Source organism: Phalacrocorax aristotelis, chromosome 5 (assembly GCF_949628215.1).
Source record: "Phalacrocorax aristotelis chromosome 5, bGulAri2.1, whole genome shotgun sequence".
NCBI classification, from domain to species: domain Eukaryota; kingdom Metazoa; phylum Chordata; class Aves; order Suliformes; family Phalacrocoracidae; genus Phalacrocorax; species Phalacrocorax aristotelis.
In genome coordinates, this window is record NC_134280.1 from 178,142 (window position 1) to 200,009 (window position 21,868).

Here is a 21,868-nt window from a genome sequence, read left to right on the forward strand (position 1 = left end):
TTGAACTGTAAGTGAAATTTTATAAGAAGTCTAGGAGCTGGCAACTAATGAGAAACTACAAATAAAAATTGGAACACTGTATGGGGAGGTAAGGCGGAAGGAAAAAAAGAAAAATTTGGTGAACGTGGGTTAAGAAAAATAGTTCTATGCTTTTATGGTAATTTGATTGTATTGTTAGCTCCACCCCCACAACTGTTCCCATTCTAATCGGCAGTTAGCTTAAGCATCTAGCTACATTGCTGTATTTGGTTTTTTCCATCATGTAAATACGCGAAAGGATGCAGAGAGTTCATGTAAATGTGCATTTGGTTATCGAAAAGGAATGTGTGTTTTTGTATTCCCCCAAACAATTCTGGGGACTACAGTACAAGACAGACACGGACCTGTTAGAGTGGGTCCGGAGGAGCCCACAACAATGATAAGAGGGCTGGAATGCCTCTCCTATGACAGGCTGAGAAACTTGGCATGTTTCACCCTGGAGAAGAGAAGGCTCCAGGAGAGACCTGATAGCCGCCTTTCTATACATAAAGCGGGATCATAAGAAAGATGGAGAGACACTTTTTACCAGGGCCTGCAGTAGCAGGACAAGAGGCAGTGGTTTTAAACTGAGAGAGGATAGGTTTAGATTGGACATAGGGAAGATTTTTTTCTTTATTGTGAGGGTGGTGAGACACTGGAACGGTTGCCTAGAGAAGTTGTGGATGCCCCATCACTGGAAGTGGTCCAAGTCTGGTTGGACAGGACTTTGAGCAACCTGACCTGCCTACAGCAGGAGGATTGGCCTAGGTGATCTTGAAGGTCCCTTCCAAACCAAACCATTCTGTGGTTCTGTGAAACATGCCATTCGTTGCTTGTAGTAATATTATTTGAAAAAGAGCAGTTTGGGGTTTTGATGGGGTAGGTTTTCTTTAGTAGTTTAGATGGGGTAGTTTTTCTTAGCAAGCTCAGAAAAAAATATAAAAGTTTCCAAAACAGTTCTTCCCCAAAGAACGTGAGAATTTACTTCCTTCATACATGAGTAACACCTGCAGATTTAATTATATCCTTACTTCGTTGTAACAACAACAATTAACATTGACTAAGAATCAAAAAATAATATGACTTTAAGTTTTATGTGCTTACAGTAATTATACAGAGGGTAAATAAAATGCAGAAGGCTTTTTCTATACTTACTTTTGCATAGTTATTTTTTGAAAATAATCCTCATTAAAATTTGAAATAAAAGTAGTTTGCTGTATGTTGCTGATTTGTCGGCAAATATGGTCTTTTGTACGTGTATGTGCTTGTACATGTATGTTTAGATTTATTTATGAAGGAAAGCAAATTAACATGCTAGGTAAAAGAATTATGGAAGTAAAATTACAAAATGACTGAAGGTTTCAGGGAAATAATTACTAAACTGCATATTTCTCTGTGGAATACCTAGTTAGTTTGATTACAGTTTTCTTTTAAACTAGTAGACTATATTTGATTTGTTTTATTTTATAATGGGAAGGCAGTTTTAAAAAAACAAAACAAAATAACCCCACTACTGACACAACTTCTGTAAGAGTTACTCCCGACTGTTTTAATGCTGCCGCTGCAAACCAGACTTAATAATGGTTATTTGCTGAAATGGTTAAAGAGCAGATTTTGATTATGTATTGTCAATCCATGATTAGCATCTGGTAGGAGGAATAAGTGGTTTATTAAGCCTTAGTGTACAGATGGCAACTGGAGGAGCTCAGATGTAAATTGAATTTTCGGTAGTATCACTGTATTGTTAAGACCAGCTGGTTTTATCTTTCCAATAGCAGTGATCTGTTTGCACAAAAAGTGTTTTTGTTGTTTACAGTTACTTCAAAAGTTTAAAAGTTCAGAAAACTTTCAAAGTACATATGATTAGGTAAGAGTTTTCACTTCGTTTGCTTTGGCTTTCTTCTAGAAAGAAGCGTTCCTTGCAGTTAAATACAAAGCTTTGTCTGTTAACGGGGAATGAGAAGTATTTTTTTTCTAATTAGATTTCAGACTGTAGCTCTGTGATTTAGATGTTTAGGCTAAGAAGACATTTCTAGTCAACTACTGAAAAATAATTTTCCATATGTAAGTTGATGCAACGTTATCTTTTTATTCTAAGACTTCAGGGACTTTTCTGCTGTGTCGTGGTTCAGCCTCAGTTGGCAACTAAACACCACGCAGCCGCTCGTTCACTCCCCTCACCCCTGTGGGACAGGGGAGAGAAGCGTAAGAGCAAAAGAACTTGTGGGTTGAGATAAGTGCAGTTTAATAATTACAATAAAAATAATAATTATAATAATGATTATGATAATAACAATAATGATAATATGATAAAATGGAAAAGGGAAAAAAAACACCCAGAAACACAAACAATACAACCGCTCACCACCTGCCGACCAACGCTGCCCGTCCCCGAGCTGCGATTGCTCCCTCCTGCCCCGGCCAGCCCCTCCCAGTTAACATACTGGGCATGACGTTACATGATATGGAATATCCCTTTGGCCAGTTTGAATCCGCTTTCTTAGCTGTGCCCCCTCCCCTCCCGGCTTCTTGTGCACCCGGCAGAGCATGGGAAGCTGGAAAAGTCCTTGACTAGTACAAGCACTACCCAGCAACAACCCAAACATCGGTGTGTTATCAACGTTGTTTTCATACTAAGTCCAAAGCACAGCACTATGCCAGCTGCAGTGAAGAAAATCAACTCTATCCCAGCTAAAACCATGACATGCTGGTAGCTAATATGAGTACTGTGTTCCTGTTTCAGCTAGAAACCTGCTTTTAGTAGGCCTTTGCCAGTTAACCTCAGGAAAGCTCCAAGAAGTGTCATCTGGGTAAGGGTTACAAGTTCAAGGAAGAAAGTGTATCGTGTGTGGGTTTTTTTATTTGCTGTTACTGGAATTTGTAATATTACTGTGAATCATTTGATTATATTCTTAAAGCCTTACAAATCCTTAGGCAAAACTAAATTTGCTGTATTCAATTTATTTTCTGGCTTTAAGGTAAGTAGCAAATCCTGTGGTAATAAAAGTTAAAATAGTGGAATCAAAAGAGTCAGAACTGAGAAGGCAACTGGGATCCTTAATTAAATAAACAATGATAGTTCTTTTCATTTTAACGTGACAACTGGAAGAGCTTAGATGTGTGTTTTGTGAGAAACTGGTGGGAAAACAGAGCAGCTTGGTAACTGGGAGTGGCCTACTGATCATTTCTCTTTAGCCGTGTGTGAAAGGCACAAGGCCGTGGCTTATTCTTGATTTGTGGTTGTAGCTCTGTTCTGTTGCTTGTAGCGATAGTAGTCCATAAACGATTTATTAATTTATCTTAACAGTGAGTGAATGAGAGATTTTTTTTTTTCAGAATTTTTTGCCTGGCAGGACAGGTTGGGGTCAGTAGCAGAAAGGCCCTTGGGGTTTTGGTAGCCAGCAAGCTGAACATGAGTCAGCCATGCACTCTTGCAGCAAAATAGGCAACTGCGTCCTGGGGTGTGTTAGCAGGAGTGTAGGCAGCAGCCTGAGGGAAGTGATTCCCACTGCCCCATTTGGTCCTTGTGAGACCACTTCTAGAGTGCTGTATCCCAGTTCTGGGGTCCCCACTACAAGAAAGATAGTGACATACTTTAGTGAGTCCAGGGGTTGGATACCAAGGTGAATAGGGAACGAGGGTGCATGACATAACACGGATATGTGACAGAATTGGAATCATTCAGCCTTGAGGAGGCTCAGGGAAGTTAATGGTTATCCTGAGTCAGATTCTTCTTGGAAGTATGCAATGGAAAGAGAAGAAGCAAACGATATAAATTATGCGATGTCTGTTTGCAGCCCAGAAAACCAGCGGTGTCCTGGGCTGCAACAAAAGCAGCAGGTCGAAGGAGGTGGTTGTCCCCCTCTACTCTGCTCTGGTGAGACCCCCCCTGGGAGCACTGTGCTTAGCTCTGAGGTCCCCAGAACAAGAAAAATGTGGACCTGGTAGAGTGGGTCCAGAGGAGGACCACAACAATGATCAGAGGGCTGAAACCCCTCTGCTATAATGAAAGCCTGAGAGAGTTGGGGTTGGGCAGCCTGGAGAAGAGAAGGCTCTGGGGAGACCTGATTGTGGCCTTTCAGTATATAAAGGGGGATTATAAAATAGAGACACACATTTTACCAGGGCCTGCAGTGACAGGACAAGGGTAATGGTATTAAACTGAAAGAGAGGGTTGGTTCAGATTGCACATAAGGAAGACATTCTTTACGATGAGGGCAGTGAGGCACTGGTACAGGCTGCCCAGAGCAGCTGTGGATGCCCCATCCCTGGGGTGTTCAAGCCCAGGCTGGACGGGGCTTTGAGCAACCTGCTCTAGTGGAAGGTGTCCCTTCCCGTGGCAGGGGGTTGGGACTAGGTGATCTTTAAGGTCCCTTCCAAACGAAACCTGTCTGTGGTTCTATGAAACACTGAAATGGGTGTTCAGAGAGCCTGCAAAATCGGTATCTTGTTTACTGGACAAGGCTCTGAGCAACTTGATGTAACTTAGAAGTTAACCATACTTTTGAGCAAGAAATGGGACCAGATGATTTCTGTAAGATCCCTCCAATCTAAGCAACTTCACGATTCTATCTTAAGTTGAAAATTCTTAATTATTTTCCTTTTCTTCCCCTTTGTCTCCTTCCTCCTAGGATTTCTGAAGGAGGAAGATAGAATTAGAGTCAGTAGCATCAAGGAATTGTTGAGTCAAGGCAGTGCTTCTCAGCAAGGAATGTGTGGTGGTGGAAGACAGCTGCAGTGATTGACTCCTGTTTTTTCCACTGCCCTTCCACATCCTCAGTGAGACCTTTCTTACGGTAGTGCTGTCTCCCTGATTTGGCAATGCCTCAACACCATATCTTGGTCACTTCCTTAGCTCTGCTGCAGTGTAGTACATCCTCTTAGTTCCTTTGCTTTTCTGTTGGGCTTGGTTTTACCCAGCGTTGCAAATACAGATTTGTGAATATGGCCGACTACACCAAATTGTCACAAATACAACCTTGTGTATCCTGCCAGCTACATTAATTGTTGGGAATATGATTTATTACACAGCTTTAGTTAGCAATCTAAGATTTATTAATATTTTTGAGATAGATCACAGTGTTAGGTTGTAGAATTTTTAACAGTATCAGCTAATATTAAAACAGCGATTTGGAGTTTTTTACAATCAACATAGTGACTTAGTTAAAGATTTGAGAATGGCAAGGTTCACTCTGTTACTTACATAGAAGAGGTGCACGAAGGAAAATTGAGGTATACTTGAGTTAGAATGATTCAGAGGGATTGTGGATACAGGTGATAAGGAGGACCGTCCCATTGAGTCATGAGGTTTAGAATAGACCCTCTTCCTTTCTAAACTTCTTTCAGAGAGAAGTCTAGGTGTGGCTAGGTCCAATCTTAGTCTCAGACTTGGTCAACTGTCTATGTGAATAGGGATTATATATAATACACACATGTAGTCAAATTGCACACACCCCCCCCAAGGTTAACCTGGGAATAAAATTTCCCTTTTTTTGAGTTTCATAAATTACTCACTCTTATGTGCTGGCATTCGTCAGCACATGGCTGGTGAACCTTGCGAAATCAGGCCTTTGAGTCTTCTCAAAATTGTCAGCAGATGATCCTTCAGTCCTCGCGAAATCTACCCTGAGAGGCGTCCCAGCCCAGGGGGAGATACAGGGTCACACAGCCCGCTGCAGTCTTGGAGAGCTCAAAGGTTCTCCCTCTTGGATCTCTAGTTATAGGATCGAGATGATTGGCTTTGGTCAATATTTTACATTCTGGCCATGATTCTGGTACGCAGGTCAGGGAGCAGGTGGCCCACTTGTGGACAGAGATTGGCTGGTGGCCAAGTCATTATGACCAAGATAACAGCGAGATAGGGGTTATCCTGAGATCTCAGGGTGGTCCTGATGTACCATTCAGGCAGTAGATGGCCCAGGTGTGGACCCAGATTGCCTGAGCCCAAGTTGTTATGACCAAGGTAACAACACAATAGGGTTTATGCTGGGATCTCAGAGTGGCCCAGAGAGACTGCACCACCACACCCAGTTTGGGAACAATTGCTTAAATTTGGATGCAGCATGGTGCCCTTCTTCAGGTTTGATTCTTAGGCACAAAAAATAGTGAACAATGAGTTGCTTTTCTGAATTTGACTTGAGAAAAGTATGCTTTATGCAGGTGCTCCCTTTTATTCTACGGTTTGCCGACCCACTGTAAGACCACTAAAAACCCAAAGTAATTAGCTAGTAGTAATGAGGACATGGAGAGGGGTAGTTGAGTTGCAAATGAGATAAGAAATGAGTAAGATTTATATTGATATCAGGTGTAAAATTGAACAACTTTGGGGTTTCTTTGGTTGGTTGTTTTTGGGTGAGAGATGTAATACGAGTCTGTCAGGTGAATACCTGTAAGTTGTAAAATAAACATGTTGGATATGTATTGCTGTATATCTGATCCTGCCCTTTCTAAGGCAAGCACAAAGGTGATTCCTGAACTAGTTCAACTTTATACTGCCGTCTGTCCAAGCCCTAGTGTGATTTAGCCAGGGAAACTCTAGACGTTAATGTATTTTGGGGGATGAAGGACATTTTTTTCCATATGGATTTAGAAGAATATTGTTGGTTTAAATTGTGTTTATGTTTGGAATGCTAAAAACAGCCTGAACAAAGTGAATAGTGGGCAGGGAGCCTGTAGAAATAGAACAGATTCAATTTACCAAGTGTCTGACACTTCTGTGACGGGAAGAAGTAAACACATGGGCAATGAGAAGCAAGGATGGGAGGTAAAGTTGAGATTGTAAAATGCGTACTTTACAGGTGTTATGAAGTAAAATTTCATAAAGTTGTTTGCAAGTTTTGTCTAGTGTTCACATACTTTGCTCCTATATATTTAACATACTGAGGTTTGAATGGCAGTAGTTGGACATCTAGCTGTGCGATCATATGTGTGTAGTAATCTAAAATTGTGCTGTGGTCAAGTTGCACTGTAAAATCAAGATGCAAGTTTGCACATTTAAAAACTAATCTAGAGTACCAGTATCTAACTGAATTTCGAGACTCTAAAAGTTGCTATCAAGGAATACATTCACTAAAGTCATGTTACGATGAGCCTGATGATGGACTGTGCGTTCTCATACTTGATGGAAAGCGTGTGTGCGCGTATACGTGTGTGTATACACAAATATATATAGCGTTATCTACAAAATATGATTTTATCCATTCATGTATAATCTGTTTTATCTGAGGACCTATTTCTTTAGATTCTCCTTCCTTTTTTGTCCCAGCTCTAATCTGGATTTTTTTTTAATCAGTTTGTATATACATCAAGAAATGTAGAGCTGAATGTAGTTTTGTTGGTTTTAGTGAAGCTGTGATAGTTTATTCTTCACGGTTGTCTGTAATAAGGATCTTACTAGACATGTTTATTTGGAAAAGAAAAAACAAATTGAGATTGTGTGCATGTCTGTTATGTAAATACGGATTTTAAAATGATCAGATGTTTTCTAACACTTTTTACATATTTTGTCAATACATGAAAAGTTTTCTTTTTAGGTTTTCCAAAGGTAATTTACTTAAAACAAGCACAACCATGGAAAGGACATAGAATTTGGAGTTCTAATACTCTTGCACAATTCAGAGGAAGTAAATTGTATGTTAGAGCACAGTTTACATGTATATCAATTGAATAAAGCATGGGCTTAGAGCGTGTAGAGGGGTTATATGTATCATCTGTTTTAGATGTATTACAGAGGTGATGTCAAGGTGAAAGCAGCCTTGCAGAATGGTTGGAAATCATTGATATTCTGACTCTGAGGCTGTAAATGGCTCTCTGGCAGATGGAGTCTTTGTCAAGGAAGAAAAATGGCAGCTCTGGAACATCATAGATGTTTTTGCTTAGCAGCTCAGCACATAAGCTGTGACCTTCCAGTGTTCAGGAGTTCCTCCCGTGCTTTAATAAATTGTCCTCCACTTTTATTCCCTAAAAGTAGATAAATAGTAGTCATCATAATTCAGTACAATTTGGGATATTTCATTATGGAAAAACATAAGCGTGCTTCATTGCCAGATTTTTTTTTTTTTTTTAAAGTAAGCTTTGAAGGGTGCTTGCAATTTATCCATGAAGTGCCAGAAATAGCTTTTAACTAAGCACTGGATGTTACTGAAAAGAGAGGCGCGTGTGTGTTTGTGTGCATGCGTACAACTACTAGTACAGCACAATACGAGAACTGTGTATCTGAACCGTTAATTCTCTGTATGATTTATTCCAGAAAAGTACAGAATTTTAGACTTCATATTGAAGAACCTGTTTCTGGTTAGTTCAGAGAGCATAAATATTATTGATAAATTCAGTCTCATTTCTGAGTTTTTTTTTTTTTTTTCTTTAGTGAGAAGAATTCAGGTATCTTAGTACCTGGCAACATCTAATTCTGTGTACTGTTGATATGGTTTCATCTGTGTTGTTCTATGAGGGTGAGTGTATGTTTATAGAATGAGGTTTTGCTTTTATCTGCAGAGTGACTGGTTTCTCATTCCTATGAGTGAAATTTGTGCCAAGTTGTGTAAACTGTGAAGTTTAATGTCCTGTGCTTAAGATACATGTGTGATTGCCTAGTGTCAACAGTTAGGTACCAGAATCACTTATCTCGTATGTACAGTAGATTTGGTTATCTCAGTGGCTTTCTCAGTTTGAATTAAGACTATGTCTTTTCACAGCTTTGTATGTTTTTAGGTCCCATATACACTAGTTTGCTTCCTAATAAAGCCATTGATGTTGGTGGTGGTTGTTGTAAATGGCTTCAAGAGCCTATAACATCTTGTAAAAGATGCTCAATTGGACAGTTGACCTATATTACAGGGTAATAACTCATTGTTGAAAGTGCAAGCATTTCACAACTATCACCTGCCAGCCATAGTCTTTAGCTTACTTGACAATTGTTAGAATTATAGAGAGCAATCACTGTTCATCACAGAAGAAAATGACCCAGCACTTTCAAGGGTCAAGGTTGTTGCATTAGAGTCTTTTTCCTTCAAACCCTGGAGGTTGTAGTCTTTGCTTTTAAAGGTGAGCCTGCTATAGTTAACTGTGCCTCTATCTATTCAGTTTTGGTTGTTTTGAGATGTAACATGGATGGCGCTTTTTGCAGAAGGGCAAATGCTTTGTAATTGAAAGAGAAGCATTTTTGATAGCATGTGATTGAAAATAGCCTCATACATCTTTTTATTTGGACATTGTAATGCACGACTGAGGGTAAGACGGCTTCATCTGATACATGCCTGGATGTTGTAGCGCATTTCTTTAGAAGTGAGGCAAATGCAAGGAAAAATAAGGCCATGTGTTACATGCTTTCAGCTTTCAAAGCTCTCAGTGACTTAAGTGCTTGTTAACTTAAAAAGGAAGAATTGGAGCACATATGAAGAGAGTTTATGGAAATTTTTATGCTTTCAGTTACTAACCTAGTTCATTACATCCAGTATCTTGATGGTATTCTTCCCGGGTTGTATGGTGATGATTTGATATGACTGGCTCCAGGAATGGTTAAGTCCATTTCTAGATGTTTCATTATTTTTCTCTTCTATTTTTCAGTCATCTCTTGTGCCTTCCTTTTCTTTGGTGTTATGATGGCCATCGTAACTACAGAATGACTGAATGACTTCCTTATACTCTCAAGATAAAAGGAGAAAATAAATTACAAATTACTTTTCATTTATTCCAAAGGAGTTCTGTATGCCGTTTTGGTATACTAAAGTAACTAATTGGTGGTTTGTCTTTGTGGAATTAGGGTGGAAAAGGAAAGGAGAAAACCAAGCAAAACACACGCCCCCAACCACAAAACCCCAACCGTACCAAATAAGCCAGTAAACTTTTATTTTCTGCTGTTTTGTATTAGTTTTTGTTATGACATTGGAGCTTATCAACAATAATGCTAACTTGATAGTGGCATTATAATTGAAATAATACAAATAAGATATTGTTACTAAAAAACCCTGTAAAATGAGAACAGTGGAAAGAATTAGCGGGCTGTATTATTAGTTTTAATAGTTTTGGGGTAAATTCAAAACATAGTTTTGATGCTCTTGGAGCTAGGGGTGTAAGTAGGTTGCTTTTTATTAATGCAGTATAAGGCAGCATATATCCCACAAAACCAAAATATGGTGTTAGTATAATGAGAGAAAAATGTATTTTAAAATACTTTTGTAATGTTTTAATTTTTATGGTCAGCTCTGAGTAGTAGAATAAATAATTCCATTCAGTGTTCATGTCTTTTTCAATACACATGTTTTGTGTAACTGATACATATAAATATATACTGTTACAGAACTTGCTGGATTTTTTACTTGGTTTCATGATAATTTTGCATGTTCATGCAAAACAATGACACTTTTATTCATTTAATAGTTCTAAACTCTTTCCTGTTTCATCATTAGATAATATAGAGGAGATTTTAAAAAATGTGTTATTGTATTAAATTTTTGTATTAACTGATCTGCAGCTTTAGCTGTGAAAGTACAGTTTGTTCCAAGTGACACACAATTTTTATTAGATATTCCTGCTATTTTACAGAGAAATGGAACTCCTTTGTCTCCTTAACATGCATTGATTTTTTTTTTCAAGGCTACGTTAACAATGCTGATAGAATCCATGCAATTAGAATCTTCATTTAGCTATAAATAGAGAAATAGATTTTGTAAAATAAAAAATATTGTACATACAGTGCTAACAAAATATTTTGCAATATTGCTGTACTTGAAGCAGTGAAACCTGGAGGAGGACAAGATACTTGAGGAAAAATGAAAGAAAGAACAAATGATGCAAAAAGAAAATGACACTGAGGTCTTGGTTTAATACATATGTATTCCAGGTTGATGGCTGATTTCATTAGCAAATCTCATTGTTATGCAATGTCTGTTCTTCTGCAGCAAAATGAATATTGTATTCTCAGAGGGTCTGTGAGTGTGTGTATGTGTATATTATGATGATAGATAAGGAATATATATATATTTATAGTTCTAATCTTTTAAAACTTCTGAAGAATCTTTATATTTTAAAAATAATTTCATATTTTGATTTTCCAATAATATGGTAAATTAGTGGGTATTTTTATAGAAAATAGCAGTTTAACCCTCCTTCTGTATGCATTTCATTACCATGTTTGCTACCTATGTGATCTTTTCCCAAAACCTTCAGTTCTACTAAATAACAGTTAATACCAAATTTACCATATCAGAAATAAAAATTTAACTGCAAGAATATTGGTCCCTGTAGTGCTTTTTAAATGGCTGATAGTAACATATGTAGAACATTGAAACAAACATCACCTTGGTCTCAAAACTCATCAAACTTGAATCACTTTATACTGAAAAATTATTGAAAAACTGTGTATTGTATCAACTTCATAATGAAGTGATGTGTTTTGGTACATAGGACAATGGGTTCCTGAAGATACTGGTGTGCTTTAGTTTCTTTTGTTTCCAAGTTGCTAGTTAAAACCTACTGTTTCTGTAATATTAAGACATTTTGATAAACGCAATGTTCAAAATGAGAAGGAACATACAAGAAGGCGTTGCAGGAAAATTAAAATGCACTGAAATGACTTAATTCAGGTATTTTTCTATGCTCTTTAAGAATTTATTCCATATATAAACTTTGTGGGGTTGAAATCTAGTAGTAAATGTATGAAATGCTACTAAATAATAATTTTGTATTTTGAATAGTTTTGTGATTAGTTCTAGGTAATGAGCCAGCATGAAGAATGCTTTTGGGCACTGTAGTAATGTGAATAATAATAAAGTACTTTAATGGTTTTTCATCTGAGTCACTTTTACATGCCTTGAAACCATTCTGTTCTTATTAGGGTTTTCCTAGAGATGTGTTTGATAATAATAGAATATGGCTGGCTCTTTCTGAGTGATAGTTCTGTAGTAGCTGCTATGTTTGTTCTGATTCCAAGACACTTCTAAGGATCAAATTGATGGATGAAGTGTCCATGTGTTTGGTAAACAATACAATGAGAACCAAAGGCCCTTTAAAATGAAGCTAAATCATGAGCAATGCGACCAATTTATGCAACCGGAATATGGAGGAGGTAGAACAAAGAAGATTGCTACCTCTCTTTTCCCCATGGGAAAGGCAGCCTCTTTCCCTTTGCTTTGGTAGGGCTATAACCAGGATAAGGATGCAGATCACTTAGCGTCAGCTTATGGGTTCTAGGATTGGTTTGTTCAGGTTTTTTTGGTGGCAAGAAACTAATTGAAATGAGATAATCTGTCTTCTGCTGCATATTAATGTTTTAAAATGTGGAGACTAATTTCAACATCTGGTGTTATGGCGTGTAACAGTGGAACCCAAGAATGGTCTGTGCAGTAGCATGTGTGGGGAAAAAATGATTTTGAGGCTTGTGAATGTTGTCAGAATCTATAGGGACACAACTAGGACTTGCTTTGGTATGCCGTTGTGTGAAGGGCTCTCAAGAGTAAAAGGTGGTTAAGAGTTTTGGTATAGGCTGAGTATGAGGAGGAAAGTTTGTTGTTTGGTGTGTGTTCCCCCCGTCCCGTCTGTGTCTGCCACCCCCATCTTTTGTAGATTAGTTGGAGGGCACTTTTATTACGTTGTTAATTTCTTCTTGAGTAAAAAGATGATTTCGAACTTCCGGTGTCTCACCCTAGAAAATTATTTCTCTAAGTAATGAATTGTCCCTTATGTCCCTCTTTATTTATTCATGCATGTAGTGTGAAAGGATTCCAGCTAAAATTGCCAGAAGCAAAAGATAGACTAATACTACATGTGAAACTTTCAGAAACAAATGCATTGATTTAGTGCACTGGAGAGATGACTGCAGGGAGTTCATACCTTCCAAAACCGCTGCTGCAGGCTGTATTCACAGGTGATGCTGGATTTAGTTAGGTATTGTGTTTATATTCATAAATGTTTACTATTTTAAGCAAGTGTTTTCTGCTGTGAAGTAATCTGTATTTCTTGCAACAAACCACACACACCAAAAAAACCAACCCACACGCCACCCCGAGACTCCCAGACAGACAGTAACTGCTCAGTTGGGCTCTACAGGTTGACACTGAGTCGTTTTATGAGAGCAGGTGATGCATATTTAAGACATAGCTGGAGTGGTGGTATACTGTATCCTATGTTTCAGTATCCTATTAGGTCTGTTTTTATAAACATAATTTTTTCATGGAGCTGAGGTGTTGGATACCAGTGTTTAAGTAGCCTGTATGTCTGAGAAGATAGATTGTCAAATCATTATTATTATTCTCTTAGAATCACAGACTGGTTTGGTTTGGAAGGGACATTAAAGATCACCTAGTCCCAACCCCCTGCCATGGGCAGGGACACCTTCCACTAGAGCAGGTTGCTCAAAGCCCCGTCCAGACTGGCCTCGAACGCCCCAGGGATGGGGCATCCACAGCCACTCTGGGCAGCCTGTGCCAGCACCTCACTGCCCTCATAGTGAAGAATGTCTTCCTTATATCTAATTTAAATCTACCTGTTTCAAGTTTAATACCACTAGCCCTTGTCCTATCACTATGTGCCACTGTTAAAAGTCCCTCTCCAGCTTTCTTGTAGGCCCCCTTCAGGTACTGGAAGGCCGCATTAAGGTCTCTCTGGAGCCTACTCCAGGCTGAACAACCCCAAATCTCTCAGGCTTTTGTTATAGCAGAGGGGTTCCAGCCCTCTGATCATTGTTGTGGCCTTCCTCTGGACTCACTCCAACAGGTCCATGTCCTTCCTATGTTGGGGGCTGCAGAGCTTAATGCAGTACTCCAGGTAGGGTCTCACGAGTGCAGAGTAGCGGGGGAGAATCATCTCCATATCTCAGGTAACCAGGTCTCCTGTGGAGAGGGCCTGGAGGAGGACCACATTTTCACTAGTCTTCCATTTATCTCCGATGTACCTGTAGAAGCTTTTCTTGTTGCCCTTGACATCTCTGGCCGGATCTAATTCTGTCAGGGCTTTAGCTTTTCAAACCTGATCCCTGGCTGCTCAGACAATTTCTCTGTATTATTCTCAGGCTACCTGTCCTTGCTTCCACCCTCTGTAGGCTGCCATTTTATGTTTGAGTTTGTCGAGGAGCTCCTTTTTCATCCATGCAGGCCTCCTGGTGTTTTTGCCTGACTTCCTCTTTGTTGGGATCCATTGTTCCTGAGCTTCGAGGAGGTGGTCCTTGACTATTAACCAGCTTGCTTCTGTCCCTCTTTCCTCCAGGGCGTTATGCCCTGGTACTCTGCCAAGCAGATCCCTGAAGAGGCCAAAGTCAGCTCTTCTGAAGTCCAGGGTAGTGAGCTTGCTGTGTGCCCTCCTTGGTGCCCTAAGGATCTTGAACTCTACTATTTCATAGTCATTGCAGCCAAGGCTGCCCTTGAGCTTCACATTCTGTACCAGCCACTCCTCATGGGCTCCTCTGTCACCTGGAGAAGGAAGTTATCATCAACACATTCCAGAAACCTTCTGGATTGCTTTGGCCCCACTGTGTTGTCCCTCCAGCAGGTATTGGGGTGGTTTAAGTCCCCCATGAGGACCAGGGCTTGAGAAGGTGAAGGTGTTCCTATCTGTCTATAGGGAGCCTCATTCACTTGGTCTTCCTGGTTGGGTGGCCTGTAGCAGACCCCCACGATAATGTCACCTGTCCCTGTCCTCCCTTTAATCCTGACCCATGAGCTCTTGGTTGGCTCCTCATCCATGCCCAGGTGGGCCTCCCTGCACTCCAGCTGGTCAGTGACACAGAGGGCAATACACCCCCTCGTCTCCCCTGCCTGTACTTCCTAATGAGCCTGTATCCTTCCATTCCAGCACTCCAGTCAAAGAAGCCATCCCACCATGTCTCTGTGCTGCCAGTAAGATCATAGCCCTGCAGGTGTGTGCACATGTCTAACGCCTCTTGTTTATTCCCCATGCTATGTGTGTTTGCATAGAGCCATTTAAGTTGGGCCCCCGATGAAGCTGACTTACTGGCTGGAGTGGCTGGAATTTCTTTGTGCTGCTGTTGAGGTGTGCTCCTGCTGACCTGTGATCCTCTTCCAGTCTGTGGGCGTCTATTGCTGTCACTGACATCAAATTGGTAGGAGTGGGATGGATTGAGGTTCCCTTCACCTGGCCACTTTTCTTGAAAACCCTCTTTACCAGCTTGGCAAGCCTATAACTGGAGATGCTCTTCCCCTTCTCTCACAGGTGGACGCCATCAGCCCCCAGTAGACCAGGTTTCTCAAAGTGAGTCCCATGGTATAAGTAGCTGAATCCCTGGCTGTGGCACCAGTCCTATAAACATTTGTTGATTTGCCAGATTCAACCGGCCCTTTCAAACCCCTTCCCTTTGACCGGGACGATTGAAGGGGAGAAAATACCTGTGCTCCAGAGTCCCTTACTGCTGCTCCCAGCGCTCTGTAATCCGTGATGCCCCTCAGACGGCTCCTGGCTGTATCACTGGTACCCACGTGAAACCACTGCAGTGGCTAATAGTCAGCAGGCTGTGCGAGTCTTGGTAGTCTCCGCTGACTAATATGGAGGTAGTGGGTTGTAGTTCAGTATATTTAGCTTCTTTAATGGTAGAAAACAAATCCCCAGTTTTAACATCTTGCACGGACTGGTATTAGGCTAGTGTCTGATTCAAGCCAGAGCTCAGAAAGTAAGTATGGATCTTCTGTTTGGCTTTTTCCAATGTTGTATTTTTGTTTTCTTCTCCTTCATTGCTATCTCAATTGCTGTTCCACAGTAAATATTTTTCACATTATGAGTAATATGGATTGAAATAATTAATGAGTTAGTATTTTAACATGTAGGACTACTGTACGTGATTCTTTCCCAGTCACATAAGACTCAAATTCATTGTGGCTGTTTTTTAGTGTGCAGATTTCTGGAATTCAGAATAATTCCGAGATTTAAACTTTAGATCATGATCTCCTAAATCTTGCCATGAGAGCTTGTTTGCAGTGATACTAGTACCAAGTTTAGCCTGATTAGATACAGCATACGTTGCTTTTTAAAACTATTTTAGGACTACTGTGGAGAGTTCTGCTGATACTCCTTGTCTTTGGAGAAGGCTCTTCTGATCTGATGGTTTGGAGTTTTACCGTTTTCTTCAGAAACGCTATATATTGTTTGATAAGACTATTTTTTTTGGTAAGACGAGTAACAATAGAAAACCAGATCAATGAAATGCTGAAGGTTTGATGTGGTTTTACTTAAGGGAATGAGTTTTATCCAAGTGTTTGATTAGGAAACTGTGGCTGTACTAATTATAACAAGCACAGCTTGCAAAAGTTCTACTTTCGGTATTGTTTTGGTTGCAGAGATTCCGCTTGTTAATATATCTTGTTTGGGAGACTGTGACAGCAGAATAACTCCTACACTGGCACAAGCTGCATCTTCAGTAGCAGAGTTTGCTGATGGATGCACCCTTTCATATTTCATGATCTTTCCAGTGATGCTTTCTGTCTTCTTTTTCTCAGAGCTTTCCTTTGTTATTTTCTTGAGCTTAATATGAAAAATGGCTGCAATGTATTTGTAACATTGTCATTAGAAACTTCTTTGTTGTTCTGTTCCTCGGTTTGCTTCTTCAGACGTGTTACTTTGGTGTATTCCCTAGGTCATCTTGTTTCATGCAGCTAAGTTTCCAAGAGAGGGCGAATTAATTGATGGATCTATTCCCTTACCCCGTCTCCACCTTTGCATATTTCCTATAGTATGCAAATAATCTTTTATCTTATTGCATGTTGAAGTTCAAGCCCTTGTGCTGTTCTTTTAGGGCACTGTAGTAGTTTCACTTGCATTGACCTGTTGTGTAATAAGTTGACTGTATTTATCCCTTAAATTCTGTATTCTGTCAGTGGCCCAAGTGTTTTACTGTAGTTGCTTAGGAGTAGCAAGCTTTTTCTTGTCTTAGTCAAGGTTTGTTGTTTGTTGTGTTGTGGTGTGGTTTTTTGTTTTTTTTTTTTTTTTTTTTTGGTGGGTGGATGTTGGTTGCTGTTTGTTTGTTTGTTTGTGGGTTGTTTTTTCTTGTCTTCATTTTAATTTTCATAACAGCCTAGGACGCTCTTCAGTTCCACTGTGAAAATGTGACTTTTAAACTGGAGTTTAAATTATTTTTTTGGACGATTATAGGTAGGAAACAATGAGCTTTTCTCACTGGGTCACTGCCACGTGACTAGTCCGTATGTGATAAATTTTTTTGAGGAGAAAAAGTGTTAGGCAGTTTGAAACAAACCAAAAAGGCATTTGAAATCTTTTCTTTTAAATTTTGTTCAGTAAGTTAATTCTGATAATTTCTGAATATTGTTAGTAGTTCTTTAATTGTGCTTTTTTGGAGACTGCTGCTTAAGTTCTGATCACAGTGATTAGCTTTTTTTTTTTTTCTCAGTTTCAGGTTTTTCCCAGGGTTGATTCAGATTATCCTAAATCAGGTTATTTCATAGCACTTTCTCATACCCAAACAACTTTGTGAGCAGTTTGTTCTGGGGTGTGTGTTTGTGTGTACATAAGCAATACTGAAAAGAAGATAAAACATTTTTCTTGGGCTTGGCTTAAAAAAGAAAACACCAAAGTATGGCATTGATGACTATGTACCATTGTGGAAAAAATATCCTTCATGATTCAGCTATTTTAATGTTTTCTGCTACCTTGTTCATGCCTCATGTAATTACAGTACAGATATACATTTTCCTAAAACTGCATGCTTCACCTGAGTTGGTTTTGGTCATGTGAGCATGTGTGTTTACTGGTGATCGAAGTGCTCCACCTGCCTTTCAGTTTGTTTACCAGGAAATCAAGATGTGTAAACTGCAGGAAGTACTATTTGACCCTCTCTGACAGTATCTCATTACAATAATTGCTAATCTCTGAATAAGACAGCCATGTTTTGTGTGTAACACGGAGGTTGTGGTAGATTTTAGGTGCTTCCTTAAATACAGCTTTGTAAATGCTTGCTTGATTTTTGTTTTCAGAGTAGCTTTTGGCAATAGACATCTGGCGACCTTTGGGCTCGGCAAAGCTCGGGCACGATAGCATGTGCTCTTTCTTCATTCTTTACTGGGGGAAAAAAAGCCCACAACAACAACAAAAAAATCAAACCAAAACCAAACCAACACCAAAACCACGGCTTGTTGTTTTGGAGTGCTGTCACGGCTCTGTAGCGACAGGATAATGGCTACTTCCTGATTAAACCACTCTCCACAGTAAGCTCTTAATGTTCTCTGTCTATTCTTCTGTAATGCCAAGTGTTCACTGCTTTTCTTCTGTGCTTCCTTCCCTCTCCCCCTCCCTCCCTCTTCCCCAGGTTAATAGTTTGAAATGTTTATAGATTGAAGAAAGATTTATATAGACTTGCAACTTTCAATTTTTCTATATTCTAAGGCAGACTACTGCTTTTTTGTAATGCTTATTTGATATAGTAGTGACGAGCAAATATCTGATTTGCATGAGATTAAAAAAACCCCATTAAAGTCTATTTAGGTGTTAGACAACTAGTATGAAATTTTATGAAAAATTCTGATGAATACTCATTGGACAAATAGAGTGACATAAAATGCACGTGTTTCATGCATATTCTGAAGTGTTGGCATTTCATGGCGTATTTTTATCACTTGCAGAACTGTTTCATGTCTAACAAACTTAGTTTTAAAATAAAACAAAACAGCCTTTTTGTCAGCTTTTCTTACATATATAGGAAACGTTATGCTGTTTCTGTATTTATGGTAGTTGATGCGTTATTTTTTCATCGAATCATTTCTCGGCTCTTGCTGATGAGGGCTAGGTGGGTGTGACAGCTATCAGTCAGCGCACAGGTGCAGTTTTATTTTGCTCCAGAGTATCAGTCTAACAGATTTCATATTGGCAAACGATGGGTGCAGTGCATTTCTGGTCTTACTCTGCTCTCTTAAATGGGTCTACAACGATATTTAAAAAAAAATGTTGGTCTTCTATTATGCTAATATAAATGGCATAGAATTTGCAAAAGTGTTGTATGGACCATGGTGAACATTACTGAAGTTCTATACCAGATAATACCAATGCATGTTCTTGGTTATTTTGTGTAAGTTTGAGTCAAATTTTGCAGTTCCAATATAAATTCATATTAAAATAATATTGTGCTTTTGGTACCAAAGACTTCTTGACTTTTTGTTTTTTGTAAGCTAGAGTATGAAAAAAACCTTTGGTGAATTCCTAACCAAAATCACTGTTGCTCTTCACAATGTCCACTGTTTTCTATTATCGTATCTTACTGTGGAAATAAAATTATGTACAGTTTCATTTAGTAACAGGAGGTATCCACTATCTTGACAGATGCTGGAACCAAAAATGAAATCTGGAGAAGAATTTTGATTCAAGTTAAAAGACACAGATATTTTCATAATAATTAAAAGAATAGATATTTTCAAATTAAATACCCATTACTAAAGAACTTGTAAAAAAGACAGCATGTACAAGAAAGCTATGTATGTTCACACTATGAGTAAAACAAGCAGGTGAAGAACAGAGGCAGTGTTCCTCCAGCTTGGGGTAGAAAGATGTTTTTGGAGATGCTTGACCTATTAGTTCACATGGGTTGTTAGACCTAAAGGGTGTTGACAATGGAGTGGCAAGAGTGTGTAGATACAAGACTATTTTGAGGGGAACAAGGCAGGAAAAATGTCATAGGGAAGAAGAGGGATTCAACCTACATTAATTTGTTACAGGGCTTCTATTCTGAAGTGGTGATGAAGACCTGGCATTTGGAAACTACTGATTTGCACTGTTTTTTCCCCCGAATACCCAGGTATTCTGAAGATTACTGAGGAATGAGTGCCAGTCAACATTCCCTGTGAAACTATGGCCTGTTTGGGTTGAGAACATTAACCGCAAAACAAAAGTTTCATGGGATAGCCTTAGGTTTCTTATGCACACTGCCTCCCTTACAAGCCCCTTAATTTAATTTGAAAGGCCTGTGACCTGGAGTACTATTCTGTACTAATCCCACTTACAAAACAGGATTTCATTAATTTTTTAACAAAATACTGAATTGTTCCTGTTAATAGGTAAAATTTTATATAATTCCACATTCTAAATAAGCTACAATAATGCTTACTATTGACAATGTCTAAGAAATGTCCTACTTCGAGTGCCAACAAAATACATGTATCGTCTTCCAGCAGGCGTGCACCCCCTCACTGTCGATCTGACCTCTTGCACCCCTGGTCATTTTTTTCCGATCTCCTACAATCCTGGTGTTTTAAAAAAACATTTCCCTTGCTATTTTTAACCTGTTTGCTTACTTCATTTCTATAGAGGCTCTTAAACTCAGAGCTTGGTGCCTCACGGATGCACTTGTTGGCTCAAAGCGTCAGCTTGGCTTACTTAACAAAACGGGATTCGTGCAAAACAGGAGGGACAGCCCTGATGGGTGCTGCTGGAGCTACCGATTCATGGGCTGCCTTCTTGTTCATGTCAGTTCTGTGTCCCGTGGGGGGAGGCAAGTGTGAGGGGGCAGCCACCATGGAGGGATACAGCCGCCCTTGCTGCATGGGGAAGGGCAGATCCTAATCCAGGGTGCAGCCATCGGGTGTCACTGTGCACTTGTTGCCATCCTCTTGAGGTGAATGCTGTGTGGCAGGAGTTGGGGCTGCTTAGGCTTTCTGCTCCCCCACCCCTCAAAAGAGGTTTTATCTGTTTCTCAGATACGACCATGATGTACCAGCTTGCCTTTGCAGAGTGCCTTTAAATTCTGAAAGAATGGTTTATGGGAATACTGTGTATCATTGTTAATCTTTAAATGATTACCAAGCTTCGTGAAGAAAACAGCACCTGATGCAGCTAAAATGGAGTCCTGTATTTTACCTAGTATTCTTTAATAATGTAGGGAAATGTAATGTTTAGCATGTGGCTTTGTTAGAAGCCTGAAATCTAGATACATATTCCGACATGTACTTTTGTTTTTGTAGATGGAAATATGGATGGTTTATTATCTTCTTTTTCTCCAGTATGTGGAAATAAGAATGCAATCTGTCAGGTTTTTTATGTCTAACCACTTCCTTCAAGTGTGTAAACAACATTGAGATGTCAGATTTGCATCTGCTTGGTTTGTAAGAGCATTGTGAATGGAGTCAGCAAGAATAGTCCTCTGACACTGCGGTAACTGCTGTGGCTTCTGTTGAGGCTTGGTTTTATTTCTTAGTATCTTAAGTACCCCATTATTGTTCCTTCTACTTACTCTGTTTAGGCGAACTTCAGTTGACTTTTTTTTTTTGTGTCTCTTTTTTTTTGTGTGTGTTTTGCTTAAATGTCTCTATTTTGAAAAATATCATAATGTCTTTAAAACTGGAAGAAACAATGAACAAATAACCTAAGAAGGGTGTTTGGAAATGAGGGTGGATGCCAGTGATGAAGCTGACTTAAATTGATGGCTTTATTGATACTACATGGCTAACTGATGACTACAGCACAAGAGTACTTCCTTCTAGAACTGGTTTTGGGTTTCCAGAGACCTACAGGAGTGGAACAACATGAAAATGTGGAAACCATTTATCTGTGTCTCAGCCTTGCTGCCTCATGCTATTAGTGGGAACCCTTGTATTCCTGCTAGATGACACCGCAAGGTGCTTTAAGAGTTCAAACCTAAGGAAATGGCATTCCTCAATGATAAGTTTTCTCAGTTGAGGTGCTAAAGCTCACTAATGACATGAAAGGCTGATAGACTTCTTCAGTATCATACGAGCGAAAACTAGTCTTCTCTGGCATTGGAAAACTGAACGTACAATTTAGATGTTTGGCTTTTTCTGTTTTTGTTTAAGTGCAAAACAGTATTAATGTTAGAATAATGAGACTGAAGTTTGGTGCTATTCTATAACAGTCAGGACCCATTGCAAAGCCTGATGCTGGTACAGGCACA

General features: G+C 39.4%; 1 protein-coding gene across 29 annotated transcripts in view; it reads left to right on the top strand.

Moving 5' to 3' along the window:
* The window catches only part of BAZ2B (bromodomain adjacent to zinc finger domain 2B), a 164,033-nt gene that overhangs the window by 44,216 nt on the left and 97,949 nt on the right, over window positions 1–21,868 (top strand). The window contains exon 1 of one of the 29 annotated variants that reach the window (XM_075092633.1): window positions 17,824–18,179. The exons of the other annotated variants lie outside the window; for them this stretch is intronic. The gene's annotated coding sequence lies outside the window, so the exon portion shown is untranslated. Of the gene's footprint in view, window positions 1–17,823; window positions 18,180–21,868 lie in introns of those variants that run through there. 29 annotated transcript variants of the gene reach the window in all.